General features: G+C 44.7%; 1 protein-coding gene across 1 annotated transcript in view; it reads right to left on the bottom strand.

The window, feature by feature from the left end:
- SERTAD2 (SERTA domain containing 2) overlaps window positions 1-21,885 on the bottom strand; it is a 109,115-nt gene extending 87,230 nt beyond the window's left edge. Inside the window, exon 1 of the mRNA XM_006114081.4 lies at window positions 21,490-21,885. The gene's annotated coding sequence lies outside the window, so the exon portion shown is untranslated. The remainder of the gene's footprint in view (window positions 1-21,489) is intronic.
- Between the last annotated feature and the right edge of the window lie 4,959 nt (window positions 21,886-26,844).

Below are 26,844 nucleotides of genomic sequence, written 5' to 3'. Positions count from 1 at the left end.
TATTAATGAATAACACGTTACAGAGACACTCCCTCGGAGGAGTGTCCTCCTTTTTGAAGGTTCAAGTAGGGTAATCCTAGTGGCAACTCCATGTGCGGCAGCCTTGAGCCGCTGAGCAGGGATCATTAGGCCGCTGTGCAGCCATGTAACTTAGAGGGAACCCTGACTGAAACCACTTCCTCCAGTCGCCTGCCAGGCTTCCTTCCAAGCCAAGGGATGCAGGAGGTTTTATTTGCTCAACTTTTGTCCAGTATCTGGTTACTTCCACCACGATTTAATCCACGTCTGACCATAAAGGAGTGCAAGTAAGAGACTGAAAAATATTTTATATATACCTATATATAAGTTCCACAGATCTCTCCTCCAGCTTTCAGGCTAGTTCAGGTAGACTCTCCTGTTTTCCTGCCTGCTAGGTCCATTCCTTATATTTGCTGTTCAGGATTGGAGCAGCCTTCAGGCCTCCAATTACTCAGGAAGTACTGAGAGGGTCCAGTCCTTGATCTCCAAAGACCTTTGAGAAAGCTGGACTATGCCTGGCTCTTTGTTAGTGCCTCAGTACTTGGATGCAAATTCCCCCTTAGTCTGTCCCCCACTATCCCTCTTGGCAAACAGAGCCACTGGGCCAAAGCTGCCAGGTGAATGAGGAAAGGGATCTCTTCTAGATTCTTTCTGATCTTTTCAGACTATAGGGCCCCAAGTCATCCTGGACCTCACAAAGTCAATCAATACCCAGTCATGGATACATTCATGATATCGGGGTGCTTGGCGATGGAAGGTTGGGTCCTCCAGCTCACCCTGCTGTGAAGTGAATGGGCTGAAGGCAAATGGGATACTAGGCGGGGGCTGCTGACAGAACAGGGACCCCCCACTACCCAAGTGAGGGACTGTACGAGGTTGCATGCTTAGCACTTACCCAGGACTGGTGGCTGTTTAACTCTCTGGGGTCGAGGGACAGCAAAGCTCCAGTTGCTTCAGCAATAAGAGGCCCAGAAGGAGCTGGCAAAGGGCTATAATGCTCCTTCGCAGTCTTTTTTTCCCCAAGCTATCACAGAAGCTTTTGTTGAAGCGTCTCTGGTGGACTGAACAATAGTAGTGGGGCTAGCTGCCACTTCGCTATTTGGTGGCAGACTAGAAACTGGCTCTCAGGAGAGAGAAACAAGTCAGGCCGGTCCCAGAATATCGTCATTCCTCCCGGTTCACTGTGCCTGAGTGACAAGCTAGAGAGACTGGAAATTAAATTAGTCTAAATTAAGAGGCACGTTGAGCGAACCAGATATTCCAAAGATATGGACCAGGTTTGTATTTAGGCTGCAACAGGGACCGCAACCATAGCCCTCCATGCGAGGAGAACAGTTCTTTCCTCGCCTTGTCTGACCTCTGGCAGTTGCGCATGGGGTGAACTACCCTTCTACCTAAACCAGATACCATGAACCTGCAGGGAAGTGAATGCTGGGGTCCCATTACCACAGCCTAGCCATTGTGAGGTGGGGCAAAGACCATGCCCCTAAGGTTGTCAAGCATCTGTTTTTCAACTGGAACACGTGGGGAAAAGGGAACCTAGGAGCTCCAGTCGGCACTGCCTACCAAGCCATTAAAAAAGTCCAGTTGGCGGTACTAAGGCAGACTATTCCCTACTTGTACTGGCTCTGCACCGTGCTCCAGAAGCAGTCAGCAGATGCAGCTCCATGCTGGGAGAAACCAGAGACTCTATATACTGCCCCCGTCAGGTAGACTCTGCATTCCTATTGGCTGGGAACTGCAACCAAGGGGAACTGCAGGGACAATGCCTGCAGGTGAGAGCAGTGTGCAAAACTACTACCCCCTTCCAAGAACCAGACCTTCTGGCTGCTTCCAGGGCACAGCGCAGAGCTGGGACTGGCAGGGAGCCTCAATTGCCATCCGATGCCGCTGATTAGGAGACACCGGAGATAAGCCCGAGCCCTAGCCCCCGTCCCAGGTCTGAGCCTCCCCCTGCACCTCAAACTCCTCATCCCCAACCTACAGTCTTCATCCCTGCCTTTCTACCCCCTGCCCAACCCAGAGCCCCATCCCACACTCTGAACTGCTCATCCCCAGCCACACCTGAGCCCTTACCCCCTCCTGTGCTCCAACCCTCTGCCTCAGCCCAATGAAAATGAGTGAGATTAGTGAAGAGCGAGCCACTGAGGGACAGGGAATGTAGTGGGGGGGCATCAGAGAAGGGACAGGGCAGGGCGTTCAGTTGTGTGTGAGTAGAAAGTTGGCAACCCTACATATTTCCCACCCCTGCCCGCAGCCCTCCAGAAACCAGTTCATTCCTCCACCTCATACAGATCCATGCCGAAAAGACAATCTCCCCCTCGCCTAAACTGGCACTAGCTTCCATGACTCCACAAGAATAGGCATTCCAGCTATCACTCCCCAAAAGAGCAGCTTGGCTTAACAAGGAGATCTTGCACGATCTCAAAATAAAAGAGGAGTCATATAAAAAATGGAAACTAGGACAAACAACAAAGGATGAATATAGGCAAGCAACACGGGAATGCAGGGGCAAGATTAGAAAGGCAAAGGCACAAAATGAGATCAAACTAGCTACAGGCATAAAGGGAAACAAGAAGACCTTTTATAAATACATTAAAAGCAAGAGGAAGACCAAGGACAGGGTAGGCCCACTGCTTAGTGAGGAGGGAGAAGCAGCATCAGGAAACTTGGAAATGGCAGAGATGCTCAATGACTTCTTTGTTTCGGTCTTCACCAAGAAGTCTGGAGGTGTGCCTAACGTAGTGAATACAAGCAGAGAGAGGGTAAGTTTAGAAGATAGGATACACAAAGAACAAGTTAAAAATCACTTAGGAAAGTTAGATGTCAGCAAGTCACCAGGTCCTGATGAAATGCATCCCAGGATACTCAAGGAGCTGATAGAGGAGGTATCTGAGCCTTTAGCTATGATTTTTGAAAAATCATGGCAGACAGGGGAGATTCCAGAAGACTGGAAAAGGGCAAATATTGTGCCCATCTATAAAAAGGGGAAGAAGAACAACCCAGGAAACTACAGACCGGTCAGTTTAACGTCTGTCCCAGGGAAGATAATGGAGCAGGTAATTAAGGAAATCATATGCAAACACTTGGAAGGTAATAAAGTGATAGGGAATAGCCAGCATGGGTTTGTGAAGAACAAGTCATGCCAAACTAATCTGATAGCTTTCTTTGATAGGATAATGAGCCTTGTGGATAAGGGAGAAGCGGTGGATGTCATATACCTAGACTTTAGTAAGGCATTTGATACGGTCTCGCACGATATTGTTATTGATAAACTAGGCAAATATAACTTAGATAGGGCCACGATAAGGTGGGTGCATAATTGGCTGGATAACCATAGTCAGAGAGTTGTTGTTAACGGTGCTAAATCCTGCTGGAAAGGGATAACAAGTGGAGTTCCGCAAGGGTCTGTTTTGGGACCCATACTGTTCAATATCTTCATCAATGATGTAGATATTGGGATAGAGAGTACGCTTATTAAGTTTGTGGATGATACCAAACTGGGTGGGGTTGCAACTTCTTTGGAGGATAGGGACATAATTCAAAATGACCTTAGCAAGTTAGAGAAATGGTCAGAGGTAAACAGGATGAGGTTTAATAAAGAGAAATGCAAAGTGCTCCACTTAGGAAGGAACAATCAGTTCCATACATACAAGATGGGAAGCGACTGTCTAGGAAGGAGCGTGGCGGAAAAGGATCTAGGGGTCATAGTGGACCACAAGTTGAATATGAGTCAACAGTGTGATGCTGTTGCAAAAAAAAAAGCAAATATGATTCTAGGTTGTATCAACAGGTGTGTTGTAAGCAAAACTTGTGAAGTCATTCTGCAGCTCTACTCTGCACTAGTTAGGCCTCAGCTGGAGTACTGTGTCCAGTTCTGGGCGCCACATTTCAAGAAAGATGTGGAGAAATTGGAAAGGGTACAGAGAAGAGCGACAAGAATGATTAAAGGTCTAGAGAACATGACCTATGAAGCCAGGCTTCATGAACTGGGCTTGTTTAGTTTGGAAAAAAGAAGATTAAGGGGGGACATGATAGCGGTTTTCAAATATCTAAAAGGGTGTCACAAGGAGGAAGGAGAAAATTTGTTCCTCTTGGTTACTGAGGACAGGACAAGGAGTAATGGGCTTAAAGTGCAGCAGGGGAGGTTTAGATTAGACATTAGGAAAAAATTCCTAACTGTCAGGGTGGTCAAATATTGGAATAAATTGCCAAGGGAGGAGGTGGAATCTCTCTCTCTGGAGATATTTAAGAACAGGTTAGATAGACATCTGTCAGGGATGGTGTAGATGGAGCTTGGTCCTGCCTTGAGGGCGGGGGGCTGGACTCGATGACCTCTCGAGGTCCCTTCCAGTCCTATTATTCTATGATTCTATGATCTTTTGAGCACCTGGGAAACCAGTGTGTGGTATTTGGAACTGGAGAGTAGGGACTTCTCATTCTCCCCATCACGCTATACTGCTCGCTCTGCTTCTTATCTGGCATCGTTCTTGGGCAGAGAAAAGAAGCAGGGTATGGGGAGCACCACACAGCTCATGTTAAAAATCAAAATTTAATATTTTAGAAGCCCCAACTTTGTTTTTATGATGAATTTTTGCCACAGTGGAGCACTTCCCACATGCTCAAATGCACGCTGCCCACAGGACCACGAGTGGCACGGCAAACAGAGACTTTCCAGCAGAGCTATTACAGACGGGCAGATAGAGGCTGCAAGTAGAACCTAGCTCTGAGCGCCAGGATCACCATGGTACTATGACTGTAGTTGCTTCCTTGAATTTACTATTTTTAGCATCACAGTGAATTCCAAAACTAAATACTTGGCCCATCTATCCCACTTCTCAACTTCAAAGTGTTTGACGGACATCAACAAAATCAGCCTTCTCAACAACTCTGAAGGGAGCAAGTATTCCTCACGTTCTACAAATAGGAAAACTCAGGGAAAGAGATAAATGATTTGGTTACAGTAGTAGAAATCAGCATTGGAGAACAAACACTTGAACCTCAGAGATCCTGGTTCCTCATCCCCAATCTGTCTTCCCACCACCTCTTTTTTCACTGTTCCTATAAAGTATTATTTCCAGCCCTAAGCCCTGCAGTAGCTGTGCTTTGTGTTAAACAAGTGACTAGAGAAAGCAAATGAACTGAACTGAAGGGGAGATACTAAACTTCTGCTCTGTGAGACTATGGTTTGAACTCGACTGTAGTGCAGTCCTTATCAAGCATCTACCAAAAAAGCAGTATATAGCAAATACTGACTTAACAAAAAATTGCTAGCGGATATCACTCTTATCAAGTGTTGAAAACCAACAGCAACTCCTGCAACTCTGTCAGTTGTTCAATAAAGGTATCGCATTAAGTACCTTGCTGACTTTTTCCTCAAGGACCGGTGTCAGGCAGCCATGCATCTTAGGTACAAAACCAGTGCATAAGCCACATACCAAGAGGAGGAAGAGAATGTACTGCAGACATGTGGCTGTGACACGGATGGGAGTCTCAGCATCCCTTCCCACACTGAATTAATTTCTCACTGCAAGCAACCTAACTGCACGTGAAAAATCTCTGCTTAGGAATTCTGACTCTTACAATTAGGCTTATGGACAAAATGTCCTTTTCTCCCCTTTAATGGAATTACTTTTTATTTCAAAGCTACAATGAGCACTTATTTTATTATGGTATCCCGTGACAACTCATCACTCACTGAACTTCATGATATAGGAGAAGCAGCAATGCATGCTCAGTTCTAGTTAAACTAGGTCCTGCAGTTAAAACAACCATTCCAACAGCAGTATTGAATTATGTCGAGAACCCACCAAAATCCAAAAAAATAATATGCTTCTGTATTCACAGACCTTAAGATCTTCAAACAGAAATTGCTCAAGCCAATGTATCTCATTACTGTGGAGTCCAAGTTCCTCCAAAAGGAGAAAAATTTAGGAAGAAGACTGCTCAGACCAGAATACTGAGGCCAGATCTACACGAGGGATGTTAAATTTAGATTAATTGGTTAATCAAATAGTCGATAAGGGCACCTCCTCCTTGAAGTGTAGCAAGAAGTCCCCCCACTGACCTTATGCTCCTCGTGGCATTTCAAAGCAGCAGCACCGCATGGAGCCCAGGGCAGATGGGGACTCCCCAGCTGGCCCCAGGTTGCACATGGCGTTTCAAAGTGGCAGAACCCGATCTCCACACAGTGCTGCTGCTTTGAAATGCCATATGCAGCTGGCTCTAGACTCCACACGGCGTTTCAAAGCAGCAGAACCACGTGGAGCCCAGCGTCTGGTCCCACGCTCCATGCAGCACTGCTGCTTTCAAGTGCCCCCTCTTCTCTCCACCTTGCTGCCTCTATGTTATAAGTTATAGAGGCAGCAAGGGGAGGGGAAGTGACTAGTCAACTAGTGTGTCGACTATGCTTATTGGATAGTCGACTAGTCATTCACATGCCTCATCTACACTGAGGAAGAAAGTCGACCGAAGATATGCAACTCCAGCAACACGAACAGTGTAACTGGAGTTGACATATCTTAGGTTGAGTTTCTGCTGCATCCCCACAGTGGGAGGTTGATGGGAGAAACTCCCAGCAACTTCCATTACTCCTCTCCACCCGGTGGAGTACTGGAGTCAACAGGGGTACTGTCAGCAGTTGATTTAGCAGGTCCTTACTAGACCCACTAAAACCAAACTCTGGGAGATTGCTCTCCACCTCATTAATTTCCCGTAAGTGTAGAGAAGCCCTCAGAGATTAGAGTCCTTAGAGCCATCAGTGAAAGCAGATACAGGCAGTCCCCGGGTTACGTACAAGATAGGGACTGTAGGTTTGTTCTTAAGTTGAATCTGTATGTAAGTTGGAACTGGTGTCCAGATTCAGCCGCTGCTGAAACTGACCGCCAGTTCTGACTTACATACAGATTCAACTTAAGAACCCCAAGTCAGCTGCTGCTGAAACTGATCAGCCGCTGATTCCAGGAAGCCCAGGACAGAGAAACTCTGCCTCGGGCTTCCTGTAGTCAGCGCTGGTCAGTTTCAGCAACGGCTGACTTGGGGACGCCTGGGGCAGAGCAGCTGGGGTGCTGCTGGGTTGCTCCAGTAGCGCTGCTCCTCGGCGCTACTGGACCAACCAAGCAGCACCCCAGCTGCTCTGCCCCAGGCGTCCTGATTCAGCCGCTGCAGAAACTGACCAGCAGCGGCTGAATCAGGACGCCTGGGGCAGAGCAGCTGGGGTGCTGCCGGGTTGGTCCAGTAGTGCCCAGAGCGGCGCTGTGGGACCAACCGGCAGCGCCCCAGCTGCTCTGCCCCAGGGTCCATAACAAAAGCCTGATCTGCTGGGGGGGGGGGCACATTAACTGCGCCCCCCCCCCAGCAGACCAGGGACACAGGGAGCAAAGCCACAGCAGCGGGGTGCCTTGCCTCTGAGGCTTTGCTCTGGCGCGGGACCCGCCGCCGCTGCGTCTTTGCTCCCGGTGCCCCTGGTCTGCTGGAGACGGTCCCCAGCAGACCACGGGCACCGGGAGCAGCTTTTCTCGCCCCGGAGGTCGAGGTGGCTGACCGCTGCCTGCGAGCTCCGGGGCGAGAAAGCCCCGTTCGTTAGTGCGGATCCGACGTAAGTCGGGGACTGCCTGTAATGTTACTGTCCCTTCTTCCAAGAGTAGGAATGCTACAGAGGAAATATACTTTGCACCTCCTGTTTAAGATAGGAAATCCCGCCACATTTGATAGTGTTCCTTCCAACACCGATGAGCCAAGAACACTGCCAGAGCCATCTTGGGCAGAGGCAGCAGCATGGGATGTCAGGGGGCTCCCTGGAAGTGGGGCCGGGAGCACACTGGCTGCCAGCCCTGCTCCCCTAGGGAGCATTTTAGCAACCGTGTAACTGCTAAAAATTGTTGCAGCAACACAATTACTAAAATAACCGATAACAAACATCCCTAACCAACACCCCCTTATTTCCATAGGTTAAACAAGCTGAAATGTTTCAACCAGACTGTATTCATCCAGCAGAGCCTACAATCCAACATCAATGTTGTGACGCCCCCCCCCCCCCCCCCGCGCCTTCTGAGAACTGGCTTGTGATTATGAATATGCATAACTCCAAGATGGTTTAGTCAAAATACCTCATGTAATCTATCAGTGTTAATGTTACAATCTGCTGAATGTTTATATCCTATTTTTGTGCATCTATCATTCTTGTGCGTGAAGTTAGAAATATGAAGTTTGGATCTGCTTCGAATTCTAAGTGTGCTAATGAGGGCCATCCCTGATGCCACAGAAACCTAATGGCTCGGTGATCAACTCAATCAGAGCCTTGTGTGTCCTGTAATCCCCAATGGTGGATGGTCCTAGGAAGATGTCTGGCCAGGTCACTGAATACAGAAACTAGGGATGTAAAATCCCATTTAACCAATTAAATGTAGTGTTTAACCGGTTAACCGATTAAACGGGGTGGGCAGAGGGGCTCCTTCAGTCCAGTTGGGCTGGAGTGGAGCCCCTGGCCTGCTGTGGCCAGACAGGGTAGGCGGCTCTGCTGGCTCTGTGCGAGGCTGCTTCTGGTTACTGGTTAACCATTGGCTGGTAAGCATCACCTGGTAAAGGTGAACCAGTTACCAGTTCACATCCCTAGCTGAAACCCATTTGGGATCTAGCAATTTTCCACTCACGGTGAGCAAAGTTTGAACTAAACACAAAGAATCCCTGCCTTGGGCAAAAGGGATAGAGGAGGGGGTGATAAAGAATAGGAGAAGTTGCCAGATGCCAGGAGAGCCTCCTCTTACCACTTAAGATGCCTACTGGAAGACTGAACAGGGGGAAGGATCAGAATCAAGCTAAGAGATTGCTTAGCTTGTGAAAGAGATGTTTAGAACAACTGTTTAGGAACTTTAGGGTAAGAATTTGCATGTAACAAATTTTTTAGTTAATCAGAACTATGCATTTTTATTCATTTAATTTAGTAACTTACTTTAATCTGACTATTTGCAACCACTTAAATCCTACTCCTTATACTTAATAAAAACACTTCTATTTATAATCAGGCCCATTGTAAATAACTATTACCTGGGGGAAGCAACTACTGTGCATCTCTCTCTTTCACTGATAAAGGGGGCGGAGTTATGAGCTTTCTCTGTGTAAAACTTTTACATGAGGTCACTTGAATTCGTTTTCAGTTTCGGTCCCATTTGGGGGTTGGTTTCCTGGGTGCTGAACCCTTACTCTTGGAGCTGAACTGGTTCAGTGTCTGTGTTGCTCTACTAAGGGGCAGTAAGCCCAATTCTGTGCCTAGATTGGGGGAGAGCAGAAGGCCCAGTTGAAAAGGGTTGGGGGAGAGACCCAGAGAGCAGGAAGGCAGGTGTCAGCAGCATGATCAGCACACCAAAGGCACAACCCAAGGGGACTTCTGTGATCTCAACCCATCACACATGTATCTTGTGGTCCTGAGTCACTTCATTGCCTAAGACTGGCCGAAGAAGCCTAATTCTAGGTTGTCTGTGAACATATTGATCCGTGTGCATAAATATGTTGCACAACTTTGTCAATACGTTAATCTAAACAACTTTTCACGGTTTACACTGAAGCAGTTTTTGAAGTGACAGATTTATGCCACTAGGAGAAGTTTACTTAACTAAAAACACTGATATCAATAGGTGCATTCAAGTGCGTGAAGCTATGTACTTGCTTATTTGTTCACAGGAGAATGTCTTAATTTTCAACATTTTGAATTTTGCCTACAGCGATTTTGCCAAATTCAAATAAGACATCCAATGAACAGTGGCACTTAACATTTACAATTATAATCCAACCTTGTAATAGCATAAATGCTGCAATTAGTTTCATGAAGCCTCAACCATTATTTAAAAAAAAAAATTGGTGATTAATTAATCACTCCTTGGTGTGCTCAGTACATTCAGTCCTACTATGGTATTAGCACATTATGCACAGAACGCTGAGGGTTAATAACTATCTGAAAACAACAAGTAACATGGCACCGTAGAGACTAACAAAAATATATAGCATCATGAGCTTTTGGGGGTAAAATCCACTTCATCAGATGAGTTGGACTCTATTAGGGTATGTCTACACTACCTCCCTAGTTCTAACTCGGGGGGGGGGGGGGGGGGGAATGTAGTCATACGGAGTTGCAAATGAAGCCCGGGATTTGAATTTCCCGGGCTTCATTTGCATGAAGCCGGCCGGTGCCATTTTTAAATGCCGGCTAGTTTGGACCCCGTGCCGCGCGGCTACACGCGGCACAGACTAGCTAGTTCGGATTAGGAAGCCTAATCCGAACTAGCTACTCCGTGCCGCGTGTAGCCGCGCAGTACGGTGTTCGAACTGCCAGCATTTAAAAATGGCGCCGGCCAGCTTCATGCAAATGAAGCCCGGGAAATTCAAATCCCGGGCTTCATTTGCAAGTGCGGTATGCCTACATTACCCTCCTAGTTCGAACTAGCGGGGTAGTGTAGACATACCCTTATTTCCACTCCAACTTGTCTGATGAAGCGAGCTTTACCCATGAAAGCTCATGGTCCTGTATACTTGTGAGTTTCAGAGGTGTCACAGGAATACTCATGGGCTACGTCTAGACTGGCATGATTTTCTGGAAATGCTTTTAACGGAAAAGTTTTCCGTTAAAAGCATTTTCGGAACAGAGCGTCTAGATTGGCACGGATGCTTTTCCACAAAAGCACTTTTTGCGGAAAAGCGTCCATGCCAGTCTAGACGCGCTTTTCCGCAAAAAAGCCCCGATCGCCATTTTCGCGGAAAACAAATCTGAGCTGTGTACACTGGCCCATTTGCGCAAAAGTTTTGCACAAAAGGTCTTTTGCCCAAATGGGAGCAGCATAGTATTTCCGCAAGAACACTGACAATCTTACATGAGATCGTCAGTGCTTTTGCGGAAATTCAAGTGGCTAGTGTAGACAGCTGGCAAGTTTTTCTGGAAAAGTGGCTGATTTTCCGAAAAACTGGCCAGTCTAGACACAGCCATGGGTTTTAAAGTTACAGGCTAACAGGGCTACTTGAGACTTTAACAATCTGAAGTCCACCAAACACTAGCACTGCCCGTTACCTGTCCTACTTCTCATTTCCTCACCTATCCCAGGATGTTCTCAACACTCCTCTGCAAATTCAGCTCCCATGGCTCCCACCCTTCCATCACCCTGTCAAAGAAAGACTATTTAGTACCACTGCTTTGAGGACCTGATTTTTGGCCATCAATGAGGCACCACAGATCAAAGTGTGCCATGCACAACCACATTGTTTGTGCGCCCCAAGACTGGCTCCACATTCAGATGTCTCATAAATAAGCATATTGCACAAGCATTATATGTTTCCAGTGGCAAGACGGATTGGAAAATTGCCAGCCATTTGCTGTAACCTTTTTGTAATGCTACTTCCTGGCTAATTTGAGGATATATGTTAGATACTGTCTTAGAAACAGCTCTGCATCTCATCCTTCCAGACAGAGGAAGGATAAGAGAGAAAGAATCTCTCTCACAGAATAATAATGCCAGAATTATAGTTTTTATTCTAAATTATTATTATTTCTTTTACCCTAGAACTCAGAGGCCTCTGAGCACCACTTGAAACTCAAAGAGCAGCTCCCAGCTCTAGTGTGCTTAGTCCAAGACCCTGGTTTCATGTACGTACAATTTTCAGAGAAGGTACTATTTGCACAGAGGTTTCTCATGGCTCTCTCAACCCAGAGGTAATAGAAACTCAATAAGAATGCACTCACTTCATGGATTTTACTCTTGTTAGGAAGCTTAGGAAATTAGATGCAAAAGAAATTACCAAAAAATCCCTACACAAACTCAACATTTATAGTTGAGAGTTTAAATGAAAAGGAGCCAGAAAATTAAAGCGGACAATAGCTGCTAACCTCATAAATCCAACCACACTGCAGCTTGTATGTACATTGTAACTCAATTCCCCCTTTTGAATCCTTCCATTGGCTTCCCACCCAGTTGTATCAAACTCAAATTTCAGCTTCTGGACACCACACTCAAAGCTCTGTCCCTCCCTTTTTATCCGTCCTGTCAAACATTCCCTGGCCTCCCCACACAGCTCCCTCAATCTCCCACTTCGTCAGCTTTTCACAAAATCATGTGCCATGATTTCCTTTCATGCAGCCCCTGCGCATGGGTTGACCTTTCACCTGAGGTTGCCTAAAAGGCACCTAATCCTGCACACATTTACTTCCCACCAAAGCCCTAGCTCTGACATGCTGCCTATAGTAAACCTTGTAGTTTTGTACTTAAAGTTGTCTATTATTATCCTCCTCCCCCGCCTATGCCTTTACATCGTGAGCCTCCTAAGAGCAGGGACTGTCACCCACCACCTGGCACATAGTGGGTGCTACTGCAAATAAATCATAGAAGCAGCACACAAGTGTATATATAGTAAAATCACTAAATACAGATTGCATCTTTGACCAAAAAAAAGAGAGAAAAGAGTACAGTAGTAGTAGCTCCTAGAGGGGAATCTGCACCCTTTGCTCATACAAGAGCTGGGAAAGCATTCCAGTTTGCCCTCCCTCAGATATGTTACTCATCTCTGAAATGATCCATGACCCCCCTTTTTATTATTATAATTTCTAATCAGTTTTGTGGCATGGCAAAAATCCAGCATAACCATTAAAAAAGACACATGGAAACCACACACACTTATTTTAAAGTAAGAGGCTAGATTGGTGTAACTCGTGTATGTAATGCAGATACACAATATGGGGGGGATCTGGGCCAGATGAATAGCCCCTTAGCTTTCTAGCCCTTTCCTGATGCAGATCTTTCATAAGTGGTGCTATTATCTTACTCCCCTTTTTCTCTGGAAAGAGGACATTTCACTGTCTTCTCACAGAAGTCCAGAAAAGGAGAAAAGTGGCAAAACCTTCATTTCTCTCCTTTGAAGGCAGAGGGGGGGATGTCATTGCAGGGTCAGAGAACATACACTGCCCAATCCCTTGCAATTTTTCGCTGTCCCATCCCTGCTCTGCTCATGAGTCTAGGAAACCAGTAGGAGAAGTGGGCTAGGTAAGCTTCCCAGCTCTTCCTAGGGATACAAATCCAATTGGTGTCCAGCAAAGGGGGCAGGGGAAAGGGGAGAGACTGCCAGAAGAGAAAAGCCTCAGAGCTACTGGTCAGAGTTCTTATTTTCCATGCCATCTGAACTCAGTGCTTACTACAGACACCCCGTCGCAGTATTGGAAGGGACCAGTCTGTCTGAGTAAAACCGGGCAATATCTGCCCCAGTAATGAATGTAGTATACAGGTCTCTGGCAGATTCATAGCTGTGGCAGATAGTGCTTGCTTCCTGCTCTTGCTCTCGGGCAAAGGCATCGGGATTTTGGGGCCTGGCCTCTCAGGGAAAGCCACAGAGACAGTCCTAAACTCCGAAAAAGAGAGGGAAGGAGAAATCAGCAAGCATTTCCCAAAGAATGGCTGGCTGAGCTTGAATTGCAATTGAATGAGGGAATGCATGGGCCTGCAGGAGAATCACCAAACACGCGTGCATACCCTGGACAAGGGGACTGTTGACAACAACGGACATTGATCATCAATGCACACAGAATAGTAAGGAGTATGTACACAGAAAAGGACAAGTCCACAAATGCTCTGGAAACTGAAACTTCTGAATTTTCTGCACTATGTACTTAAATCCCTAGCAGGGCAATTTTAGGTGGATAACCACTTATGCCTGGACAACTATGATGCTGCCAATACAGACTAATAAAATGTATGAAGTAACATGAAGTTTAATCCATTATGTTACAGTCCAAGAAATTCAATATCTGCCCTGAGCAAGAGGGCAGTTCATCTAATTTTTAATTAACCACTAGAGAGAAAAATTTTAAAAGCCTGTGATTTAGGGGAGAAGATTTTCTAAGTTAGGGATTGCACATGTGCCATTATGTCAAGGCTTTCCACCTAAAATTTGAGATAAGCTTTTTACATTTAAAATTTTCCATACTTTGTTTTGTTCCCAGAAAAAGAGCTTAAGAAAACATAATTCTATTTGTTTCAAAGTTAAAAGTTTGCTTGGGAAAAAGAAAAGGGGACTACTGCTACTTTGTTTTTTTCTGCCATTGCAAGCCAGTTTCCAACATGGATCTCTCTATATCACCTTTCCCATTTTACCATGCCAGAGTCATCAGAGCAAGAGGACACTTGTAAGCAGTAGGTTTAGACATGTCAAGTCTATTTAGAAGCTATATTTTCAAAGAAGTTACTCATCATGCTTACCTTCACATTTTCAGGCTACTGGTCTTAGCAGAATAGCTGATGTAGTCTTTTAAGCATTAACGAAGACATACCTTTGAGCTCTATAGTATGCCTTAGTTGGATTTGTGCAGCATATAGATCAGGACACATAGGTACTAAATATTTCCTTTTCTCTGTCTACATTCACTTCTACAAATACATTTTGGCACCTGACCTGAACATACTTGTATTCTTCTGGTATGTAAAACTAGTGGGCCTAAATGCCATTTCTCATTCTCCTTGTCTAAGTCAGGAGACATTCCATGAAATCAGCGATGCTGCACCAGAAGAAGTGCTTATGGCCATCGAACAGTCTCAAAATGAATTCTGAAAAGTCACTCATAGGTAGAGTTTATTTATGATGGGAAAGGGGAATGGATAAGACACAAAACCTGATAGCATAAAGAGGTGAAAAGAGGTGAGGTGGGAGGTTTATTGAACAGGGTATTAGAGTAGGGTTCTGAACCCATCTTCTATTCCTGGCTCCGCTCCTGACTTGGAATGCCTTGCCCAAGGTGACACAAAGCATGTCACTGTGCTTCTGTTTCCCCTCTCGCCCTTTGAATACCTTGTCTGTTCAAATTATAGATGTTTTGGAGCAGGGATTGTTGAACCTCTCTAGTCCAGCACTCTCTGGTCCACCATGATTTTAGTTAGCTGGATATCCACTTATTACAGGCGTGGCCAAGTTTCCTGTGGTCCCATAAAGTTTGCTTAAAGACACCAGTCCTGGTTTTTAGGGTTCTGTGCTGTTATTTAGGGGTGAATTGGAGCTAAATGTTTTCTAAGAGCCCCGTAAGCAATGGAAGTGTTGGTAAAGCTGCTAGACAACATTGACCTCCCATGATACGGCAAATTCTCTGGTTCGGCATCAGTCAGGTCCTAAGGATGCCGGAGTAGAGAGGTACAACCTGTACTATGTTTTTATACAGTGCCTAGCAACATGTGACCCTAATCCTGACTTGGGCACCTGAATGCTAATGCAACCCAATAATTGATCATACTGATAATGGCACTAAGAGGTAAAAGGAGGATGGAAAGAAATGAGAGATCAAGAAGAGTGAGAAAAAGATAACACTAGAGAGAGAGAACAGGAAATGGCAGAGATCTAACAGAAGAAGAGAAGTAGGAGGAGGAGGAGGAGGAGTAAGCACAGGAAAATATGCATATCTTTATTTTATTTCAACAAAAATACAATGGATATGCCTTACCACGGTGTTACTACTTTATTTCTCCCCAACGTTTAGCCATCCAAAAACACAATAAATTCAAATTTTAATTTTTACAAGGAAAATTCCAATTTCACAAGAAATTTGATGACTGAATTAATGGCCTTTAACGCCACTATTAATGGCTGAATGGTTTACAAGACAGGAACAGTGGTGTAATTACAATTTCTTCTCCACTTAGAAGCTTCACATTGTCATGTGACTACTATAATTATTCAGTTATGAAAAGTAACATCTTTGTTATTGCTTGAGATTGTCTCAGTTAGGATTTCTTTATCTATCCTCCTCTTTTTCTTTTTTTTTTTTGCTTCTGTGTACAACTATCTTTGAACTGACTCCCACAGCAGTGCCAAAGAGAAGTTGTGAAGGCCACAGGGTCATTAATAAGTTTCCTTAACTACAGGCAGTATTTTGGAGAATCTGGAACCTATTTGCTAACTTTGACTCCCATGGTCTTTCGGGAACACAACCTGACTAGAAGACAAAAATACAGCTTCTAAAATGCAGATGAACAGGAAAAGCCCCACTCTGATCCTATGTAATAATACATACAACAAACAAATGCTGAACATCACAAATATTTTCACTACAGAAAGGAGTTTGGCTGGGGTGGAGAAGAGAGGAAGACTGCTTATTTTCTGTGTTTCAATGCAGTGAAAAATACAAGTCCATTGAAACCACAAGAACAGACTGGGGTGTGGCTCACTCCAATCTGCATTCCCTCTGAAATGTCAACATGAACCATATTATTAATTTTCCAAGTTGGTGACCTTTACTGTTGCATGCATCATTAATCTGGCATTTTGAACAGTTTCTGTTCATATAAGAACAAGCTTTGTAAGCTCCCAACGTACCAAAATTCAATAGTTGCTCTCCTCACGTGTCATGAAGTAGGTTCTTCATAAAGCTGCTGACTTGGAGTTTGCTACACGTGGATTCTAGAGGCGTTAAGAATTACAGTATAGATCACTAAGGCATGTAAGTTCCCTCACAAGATTTAGAGTACCTTATCTTGCTTGAATAACCCTTTGGAGTATCTGGGGTCATAACACTCAGGAGATTTTAAATAAGTTCTCCTGTTTTAATATAGTAATTTTGATTTCAGTTGCAAAACTGAGTCCCAACATTAAGGGTGAATAGCTCCCATTTAGTGTCCCTTTTAAGGGCTTGTCTATACTTACCAAAGGATTGAAGCTCTGGCGATTGATATTCCGGGGTTCAATTTAGGGGGTCTAGACAAGACCCACTAAACTGAACCCCCATCAATTGCAGCACTCCTCGCAGTCATAAGGGAAGTCGATGGGAGAGTTTCTCTCATCAACCTCCCATGAGGGGGCTGCCCCAGAAAAAAAAAATTAGGGTGTGTCTACTTCTAGCTGTGACTGTTGCATAGCTGAATTGTGTATCTTACATCTATTTTCTCTGCCAGTGTAGACCTGACCTGAAATAGATCATCAAATCACCAATACTTAATGTTTCATACATGCTACAGAGTGAGACTGTCAATTTGTCACTTCTTTCTCCACAAGTACTTAATGTGATAAACTACCTTGTTACTTGTTCTGCTAATAGCAGAACAGATGGACCTTTGAGGCAAGAAAAGGCTATAACACATACTACAGGTTCTGCAGAGGTCAATACCAACTCTTTCCACCTCACCCCCTAAAGTAGATAAGGTCACAATTTCTCTTTCAAATTTACTTTGGGTACATCACATCCTGGTATTTTGGGATCTTCCACACATCTGTGTTACTTAAGAGCATGCGCATGGAACCAAAAGCCGGGAGTTAAGAAATATACAGCATTTGGGCAACAGGAACCAATGTCAGGCCAGGAGGTCATCTGAAAAATAAGTGACCTTCATTCTTGAGTCTGCTGACAGACACACTGAAATCACTTACAGGTCTGGAGGTGAATGTGATTTCTGTGAGGCAAGCTAATAAAGACACTTAAAAAAAGGCCAAAAGCAAAAAATATTTATCTTTACATGTATTGTCTAAACTGAAGAGAATGTCTTTCTAAATTAAGAATTTATCAAGCCAATATGAAATGCTACCAAGAAATAACATCTTTTACTTTGAAGATGCTTCTACAATAAGGAGGGGGGGAAGCATTTTATTGATTTTCATAAAATCATCTCCATGACTTAACAGACTCACTAGAATGCTAAATGGTAATTTTTGAATACGGTGGAATCTTCCAATTTAACTATATAAGCTCCACATCTCAGAGCCCAGAATCCTGTTTTTAACTTTCCAGAAGACTACTACACTGATAGTCTTGCACAGAAGACAAATGCCTAATATAAACTGCAAACAAATTCTTGATTACTTGGTGTGGAAAGTCAGCGGAAAACTAAATAGTTTTCCAGTATCTTATAGTATACTTGCACACCAACACCTTAGAATTTTTACAGTGTAAGAATTCCAATTTAAATTCTTCCTCTGCCATGGTATTTCTTCTGTAAGTATATTATGAATATAAAACCACAATTATCCCTGCAATTATGATGTCTATTTAAAATCTAACATGAATCACTCAATTCTCATGTATTTCATTGAGGCATTTCAAAGTCAGATTTAAAAATTTCTATTAATTTCACTGTAGCTAATCTGAATTAATTCTGATAACATTACTATACTTTCTCTGTATAAAACATGATTAGACTATCATTTTTCTAGGAGCACTTCTAATTAGAAAAATTAGTGTGCAAAACTAATATCACTCTTTACGCTGAGTGGAGGTTTTTTAGAGACAACAAAGCAAAAAAAATTTTGTAAAAAAAAAAAAAAAGAAAAGAAAAAGAAAAAAGAATTAAGCAAAAAGTTGCCTGTTCTATCAGTTTGTTTCGTCAAAGCTAGCACTTCATTACCTGCCAAATTCTGTTTTCCTTAAGCAGGCAAAATTTTCACATACTTAAATGGAAAGTTTATTCAAATAAGGACTACAGATATTATTGGGCACGATTCTACAAAGAATATAGTGAAACTCTTAAGTCTACATAGAATCATTACATTTACTTCCATTTTGTATCCTTGTTTACTATGTCTCAGGGTTTCAAATCAAACTGTGTGATTAACCAGTGCTGCCAAATAAAAACTTGATACAATATTTGACCTAAAAGTTGTATTTGCTTTTGTTTTCTGTGCAGACACTATTTTATAATAGCTATAGTTCTTCCAGCATCCTGAAATATCTGCATTCTTGTTTAACCAACAAAAGAGATGATAGTATCAATACAGAGTTGGAGTGCCTCTAAACGCAATCTAGTTTGCATAATTAATGTTAATTACAGTGACATTGCAATCAGTGACACAAACACGTAACCATGAAGACAGTCATAAAAGGAAGTGAAAACATGAAACAAACATGAAATAATTGTCTTTCATTCTGAAGAGTGTCCAACACGAGTTTCAGGAGATTTATAAAAAGTACATGTAATCCATCATGGCAAGATACACCACCACTTCACTAGACAAGTTTTTTTAAATCTTAATAGCTTGTTTGCCACAGGTCTTTTTGCTAAGAGAGAGGCAAGTCAGAGAAGTAAGAGTTGTGAACACTCCCTACAATATCAACTACTCTTAAACTGCTTCTACTCTCGTTGAAAACAATAAAATTCTTCATGTCATGTGAAAAATACCTCTAATTGTATTTCGGTAGCATTACCAACTTTCCTCCTGCAAGACCTTCAGTATTTAAACTTCCCTCCAGCACAGAATTTCATTACAACATACCAGAAGTCACAATATTTTTCTACCGTCCACCGCATCAAAACACCCTGAAACGTACTTGCTTATTTCATTTATAGTATAGGCATCATCTCAACCAGTTATTTCTGGTGTGATCATTTATTAGAATAACCTCATGCTTAGTTATCCGAAGATCTCACCATGACCTCAAGAAATATCACTAATCTAGTATATTCTTATTTCAAGGAAAAAGTTAAGTATTTAGAACCTGATTCTGTTACCCTTATTCTCAATGTTTGGTACTTTAGTATGCAAGTAGTCACACAGCAATCAAAGGGACTACTCATGTAGTAAAATATTACACGTGAGTAAGAGTAGCAGAACTACTTTTGAGAAGAGCTGGAATCACAGTTTGTCATGTAAGTAGGCATTTGTAGGCTTAAAAAACAACACCACAACATTGGATTCTAAACTTCCCATCTAGATGGGAATGATAACCACTAAGAAAGGAGAAACAGGCCTACAAAATATTAACTCAAAATGGCCATATATAAAAGGGCCCCCATGAGAGCAACACAGGTATTTTAAAAAGCTTTAAGCATATTGGACAAATTCACATTTGCTGTAAGTACACAGACTAGGACCGTGTTAAGTAAGCAATGATTTGTATCTCATAACTGTCACACACAAAAATTAAGGAAAAAAGCAAATAGTGTTCCCATTCTGAATTTAGTATCTCAGCAATCTAAGTTTCTTCTTTCTTTTTACAATATCATGGATGACAATTGATGTTTTTCCTCACATGCTCAATTTTAGAGTCTCTGGACAACAGCTGCAATCTATTGAAATGAAACCCAGTGTCACTAGGGATGTAAAACCCTGTTTAATCTGTTAAATGTTATGGCTAACCAGTTAACTGTTTAAATGGGGGCAGGTAGGGGCTACTCCAGCCAGGCTGGAGCACCCATGGCTGTGGACCCGCACTGGCTGGAGAAGTCTCTCCCCACAGGGAACAAGGGGTTGCTCCAGCCCTCACCTGTTAACCGTAACCAGTAAGCCTCACTTGGTAAATGATCTTGATTTCATCTCTTTTATGTTAAAATAAACTGTTGAAACTTGGTATACCAGATCTTAGTCTAGCACCAATCATGTATTTTCACAAAGTTTAGTGAAAATTCCTACTGACTGTTTTTAGACTTGAGACAGAGACAATGTTAAGGTGTTGAAAGAAAGTAAACACAACAATTCAAAACTGCTTCATTCATCCGGTTTGACTGCTGTGAGTTACTAGTCTATTTAAAATAATGTTATATATAGATGGGCAAAGTTGTGAGGCTTGGAAAGTATCTTCTGAAGATGCACTGTAACTACTTGTTGGGGGTGCGATGTAAGATTTTTTTATTTTAGCAACTTTGGATATTATGATTACACAAAGCACAAATGCATGCTCCAGTGTCATTTTTAATTAGATATTCAACACTCAATACAAAAACTCCAAGTCCAATTATTTTACACTAATATTTTGAATTTGAGTTTAATCTACCAAAAGGACATTCAAATTGAAGTTGAAGGCTAACACTCCAGTTGGATACACTCATTTCCCTGTGATTCAGAAATAAGGCTTGTACATTCCATGTGTGTTGAAATACGTAAACAGATCAGAGTTTGCTGAAGATACAGTGGTAGAACAAATTAATTTCCTTGTTTGTTATGGGTTCAAATGCTTGACAACTACTTCATGGTTTCATTTTAATAAATGTACACACAGCACAATATTTGAGCTGCAGTATGATTTGGACAGTGAGTTGTCTAGTGCTCCATCAAAATACACTGCAATATGAATTACTTTCAAAAGTTAATATCTATTACATCATTTTTCCCCCAGTCTCAATAAGAAATATTTTTATTTCACAACAGTGAATATATCTATAGACATTTAAGGGTTGCAGATACTTTATGAAGTATTTTTTAATAAAATCTTGATCTGGACAGACAAGATGGGAGTAAGGGAGTGGGAGTAAAATAAGATAAGGAGGAATAAAAAGTATCACCGTTGAGACATATCAGAGTTAGCTTCAAAGACATCAATTCAACTTTTAAATAGTTTGCAACAGATAAATAGCAAGTAGCAGTATTAAATATATTGATCACATACCCTTCTCTCCACCCCCATTTTATTTCTAGATATTTACTGAATAAGCAACCAGCACAGCCCAGGCTCCAAAAAATACTCCCCCCCCCCCAAAAAAAGAAGAGGGTGCCACTCAAAAATGTTAAGTCAGAAAGGCCATGCCTTGTACTCACCCTTTCCAGAAGAACTCAAGAGATCCAGGCTCCAAGGCAAGGGGAGAGGGAGGGAGGAGGAATAAAATAAAGAAGGGGAAAGGGAAGAGAGGAAGAAGAACCACCCAGGAATAGGACAGGGAGACAGACTAATAAATAGGAGCCCAGGTGCTTGGAGCGGCTTCTCTCTATCCCATCACTTTGCAACAGCCCCGGGCAGGAGGAGACTAGCTGGGGGGGAAGTTGGTGCTGCAGCTGGCGGGCAGGAGGTGACACTGTAACAAGTCCAGCCAGCCAGCCATGTATCAGAGGGGGGAAGCGGCGGCAGCCCATGCACGGGGGCTAGGGCAGCGCAGGGAGCAGCCCAGGCAGCGCCGCCTGCCCGCACACGGCATTTAATGGGATTGATGGGTTGTGCAGTGACTCACAGACTTTAGTTAGTCACAGGAGGGGGAAGGAGCCCCGCCCACTCTGCTCCCGGCAGCCTATGGCCGAGCCAGCCAGGCTGAGTGGCAGGGCTGCCAGCCAGTGCCCGGCCAGCGCTCGACTAAGGCAGAAGGGGAGGGGCCCTTCGCCCAATGAGTCTTTTGAGGACGCTGCTGTGAAGGGAAAGGGGGAGGAAGGCAGCGAGCCTCTCCTGGTCTGGCCGCCTGGCCAATCCGCTGCGGGCCTCGGCTTGATGGGCATGACCCAGCCGGCCAATCAGAGGTAAGGGGGAGGCGGCACTCCTCTCCCTCCCTCTAAATTGGACAGGCCAAGGGTGGTGGGAGCTTGGCAGATTGTGTAGGGCTGGCTGGGCGCCTGCAGCAAGCGAGAGGGGAGCCCAGCGCAGGGGAGCCTGCAGCCAGGGAGAGGGGAGCCCAGCCCTGGGGAGCCTGCAGCCAGGGAGAGGGGAGCCCAGCGCAGCCTGTAGCCAGGGAGAGGGGAGCCCAGCCCTGGGGAACCTGTAGCCAGGGAGAGGGGAGCCCAGCCCTGGGGAGCCTGCAGTAGGGAGAGGGGAGCCCAGCCCTGGGGAGCCTGCAGTAGGGAGAGGGGAGCCCAGCCCTGGGGAGCCTGTAGCCAGGGATCAGGGGAGCCCAGCCCAGCCTGTAACCAGGGATCAGGGGAGCCCAGCCCAGGGGAGCCTGCAGCAAGGGAGAGGGGGAGCCCAGCCCAGGGGAGCCTGCAGCAAGGGAGAGGGGGAGCCCAGCCCTGGGGAGCCTGCAGCAAGGGAGAGGGGGAGCCCAGCCCTGGGGAGCCTGTAGCCAGGGATCAGGGGAGCCCAGCCCTGGGGAGCCTGTAGCCAGGGATCAGGGGAGCCCAGCCCAGCCTGTAACCAGGGATCAGGGGAGCCCAGCCCAGGGGAGCCTGCAGCAAGGGAGAGGGGGAGCCCAGCCCTGGGGAGCCTGCAGCAAGGGAGAGGAGGAGCCCAGCGCAGCGCAGCCTGCAGCTGGGGAGAAGGGGAGCCCAGCCCAGGGGAGCCTGTAGCAAGGGAGAGGGGAGCCCAGCCCTGGGGAGAGGGCTGTCCCTGAGGGCAGGGCTGGGTTCAGCAGGCTTAACACTAAGGGGGGGGTGCTACTCCTTGGTGCAGGGGGAGACCGGGCCGTGGGGGCATAAGCGGTGCCGGGCTTAATTTGTGCCCATGCTGAGCCCTGGCTCCCCTAGGTTTGCTGGGTCAGTTGTGAATGTAAAAACCTGCTTGAGCCCTGGGCATGGAGGAGGCAGCACGGGGGGAGGGGGACTGGGGCTGCCTCTGACAGCCAGCCCGCACCGTGGGAGGAGCCGGGGTTGCCAGCGCCAAGCTGGAGAGAGCTGCCTGCCTGGGGCGTGGCGCGGCTAGAGCCCAAAAGGGCGGTGCTGCTTTAAAGGGGGAGGAGAGCAGACTCAGCCCTGGGCACGGCTCCCTGCTGCCGCACGCAGGCCCGGGGCGGGACCCTGTGTTACAGGGGTGGAGTCCGGGTTCGCTCGCTCCCGTTGGATGCGCTGCAAGCAGCCTGTGTTGGGTCCGCTGCGCGATTTCTAAGCGGAGGGTGGGGCCGGCTTGGCTACCGTCTCAGCTCGCTGGGAGTCAGGTTCCCTTGGCCAGCAGGCCCTGCCGCAGGAGTGAAGTTTGTTCGGTAGGATTTTCTAGGTGTCACGTCTCAGGGAGTGCCGAGCATCTTTTCTGACTTTTTAAACTTTTTTTTTAAACAAACTAGAAGTATGTTTATAAATACTCAATTTAATTATTTACTGAAAAAAAAAAATGACCAGATGTGTGAAGATACAAAACAGATACAGTGGTAAAATCATTGCAGTGCAAGAGTTAGTCTCTTGTGGATTGCCAGACAAAACTGTCAGCTAAAGATAACATTAGAGGTGCTGTAAGTGTAGCAGACTAAAGTTCCATGATTAATAATGGACATTTTTTGTTTTGGTGTTTAGATAAGTAAGAAATTGACACTTCACTACTATTTTCCAATGACTTCTGATTCTGCCAGGAAAGCCTTATTACAAACAACAGAACTAGATATTCAGGCTGAGCATTCATACACACATACAGTAATCTTAAAATTCTGCAATATTTTAAGAGGCAATTTTTAAAGCAAGAGCATAAGATAAAGTTATACCTATGGATAACAATTAACTAATACACACCCCAAAGATGAAGGCTTCTGGTCATCTTCTGCAAAAAACATACCTGTTCTAAAGATAATCAGAGAGAGAGAGAATTGCATCATTCCCTTTTTGCCTGATGATGAAAGGCTTGAAAACTTTATTTATTCTACTTGTTTTTAACCCTCAAAATAATTACCACCAAAAGTTTGTTTGTTTGTTTTTGCTCTGCACCAGTGAACTACAGTGGGACCTTTCATGTCTCTTTCAATGGAGGGTAGGAATGTTGAATCACTCCTGAGTGAGATTACATCTTTCTTGGTGTTTGTGATGATGTCATTTTACTAGTTCTCTAGTCCTGGATTGCGTCTTCCGGGAAATACAGGTTAGGCAAAGGCAAGCTCAAGTATGAAAGAGTAAGCAGAATAAAGCCATCATAAGCATTCTTTTAAAAAAATCTTTGCAGAAAGTATGCCTTTCATTGAAGGGCTCTGGCAAGTTGGAGCAATCCTCACTTTAACAGGCAAATTTTGGTAACTAGATCTTGGTGTACAGTTTGTCCAAACATCAGTGGTAGAATATATAACAGCTTTGAATATTACCATTTAATATTTGGCCAGTACTGTACCTGATTGTCACACTCACTTGTAATGCTATATCTTGTCAGGGTTGTACCTGGGACTTCAGGATCAAAAAATCCCACCTGCTTCTACTGCTTATCTAAAGGATAATGTAAAAAGTCTTAGCGGGACGGCCATGTTTTCCTGTAACTTTAAAAACAATGAGCAGTCCTGTGGCATCTTGGAGATTAACATGTTTATTAGGTCATGAGCTTTAGTGGGTAAAACCCACTTCTTCATATGATTCTGTAATTTCCGCTCCAACTCATCTGATGAAGTGGGTTTTACCTAGGAAAGTTCATGATTTAATAAATGTGTTAGTCTAAGGTGCCACAGGACTGCTTGTTGTTTTTAAGGGATACGGTGTAACTCAAAGGCAGCAGCAGACTCAAACTTCTGTATATGGGCTAGCAACTAGAAGGGGATAAAGAGCCAGGTATAACTGTGTGTGTCTCGTTTCCTCCCTCTGCATTTCTTGCCTTGTAACAAGTCCCAGTTTCCACCAAACTCTGAGCTTCCATTTCCACGTCCTATGATCTGAAACGATTAGCAATACAATAGTGATGCTGACATAAATGTGTTATTCACTTTACATTGTGGCAGTGCAATGAGATTAAATGTAACAAAGGTGGTCACATTTATCTGCAGACCCAGGAAAACAATACTGCATTAGTTACACGCAGTTCAGACATGAAAGCTAGACACTTTCTCCAGCCTATGTAGACAGATGTGTGTTAGCACTGCTTGAGCTATAATGCTAAAAATAGCAGTGTGGATGTTGCAACATAATCCAGTAGAATGTATGTGACCATATTTTTGGAACCAGAATCAGGGACACATTAGCCACGCACCCTGACAACACTAGCCATGTGTGTCAGTAACTCAGAAATGCATTGTCACCGCTAACTCTATTGACGTCTAGACAACATGCAGCCCAAAGACAGAAGAACAAATCCCTTGAAACTGGAAGTCAAAATATCTCACCTCTTCTCAGAGCTCACAAAGGGCTTGTTCACCTAGACACGCAAGTCATGACAGTCCTGTCTCTGGAGAGAGATGATACAGCTTGCCTGTCTGGATGCGCCAAGTGGCATCTTAACACACTGTTTAAATCCTCAACTGTTTGGATGAGGAAGAGTCTCACCATCATCCATACCAGAGCGACAAAGTGATTTCACCGCGGTGATAACAGACCTGATCTCTCTGTGGGCTCTTGTGGAGCAGCAGGGAGTCTGCAATGGTCTCTCAGGGTGAGAGATGATTGTGACTATTTCAGTGGTTCTCAAACTTTTTGGCCTGTGGACCACCTGGCTCAGTTTAGACCTTTCTGTGGACCACCAGTTGCTAATGGAAAGTCACCGTTAATTACATAATTACACCCAAGCCATTTTGCTAGTGCTGCAACTATGGGTAACGGTTTAATTTTAATTATTAAACAGATTAAGCATTTTAATTCTCATGTTAATTGATAAAACTTCATTTTAAATAACAAAATATTAATTTATGTCCAACACAAAAGGTTTCAATGTTTTCTTTATTTATGGCAGGATGTAAGCTGGCCACTTGGGTCCTGGGTTCCTGACCTGTGCTCAGACCTGGAACTAAATGTCCAGCGGTTCCCTTTAAACCCTAGGGCCCTGACTACAGAGCAGGCAGCAACACAAGCACGGTCCCACAATTAGTAAGGTCCAGGCCTTGGTTCAGGGCGGGGCAGCAACACATATGCAGTCCTACAGTTAGTAAAGCCCAGTCCCTGGTTCAGCAAAACAAACACTTCCTCAGGCAAGAGAGGTGATGAGAGGACTGCCAGCCAGTACATGAGGGATAGCAGGGGCAACGTGGGCCCTCCCTAATCCACCATATCCCATCACAGGGCCCTAGCAGTGGCAGCCCTGGCTGTCACTGGGGTCAGCAGGGATCCAGCCCACAACACACTGACACACTCTAAAGTGTTGTAAGATGAGCCTAACAGTTGTTGTTTTCCCTGGGCCACCGCCTGACTTCCCCTCCGCATCTACCTAGCCCCACACAGGCTGCTGGTTCTCGGGGTTGTCATAGTCTGCACCCACTGGCAGGGTAAAGAAGGTCTCTTCAGAGCAGGAGCCCGGCAGTCCAGGGCAGTCCTCGGCCTCTGCAAGGTCCTCAGGGCCCTCCTGGCTTGGGAGGTCAGGGCAGGCCTCTG

Source organism: Pelodiscus sinensis, chromosome 3, assembly GCF_049634645.1.
Source record: "Pelodiscus sinensis isolate JC-2024 chromosome 3, ASM4963464v1, whole genome shotgun sequence".
In the NCBI taxonomy this organism is placed as follows: Eukaryota; Metazoa; Chordata; order Testudines; family Trionychidae; genus Pelodiscus; species Pelodiscus sinensis.
Note: the sequence above shows the minus strand (reverse complement) of the source record. Positions and strands in the feature narration are given on the sequence as shown.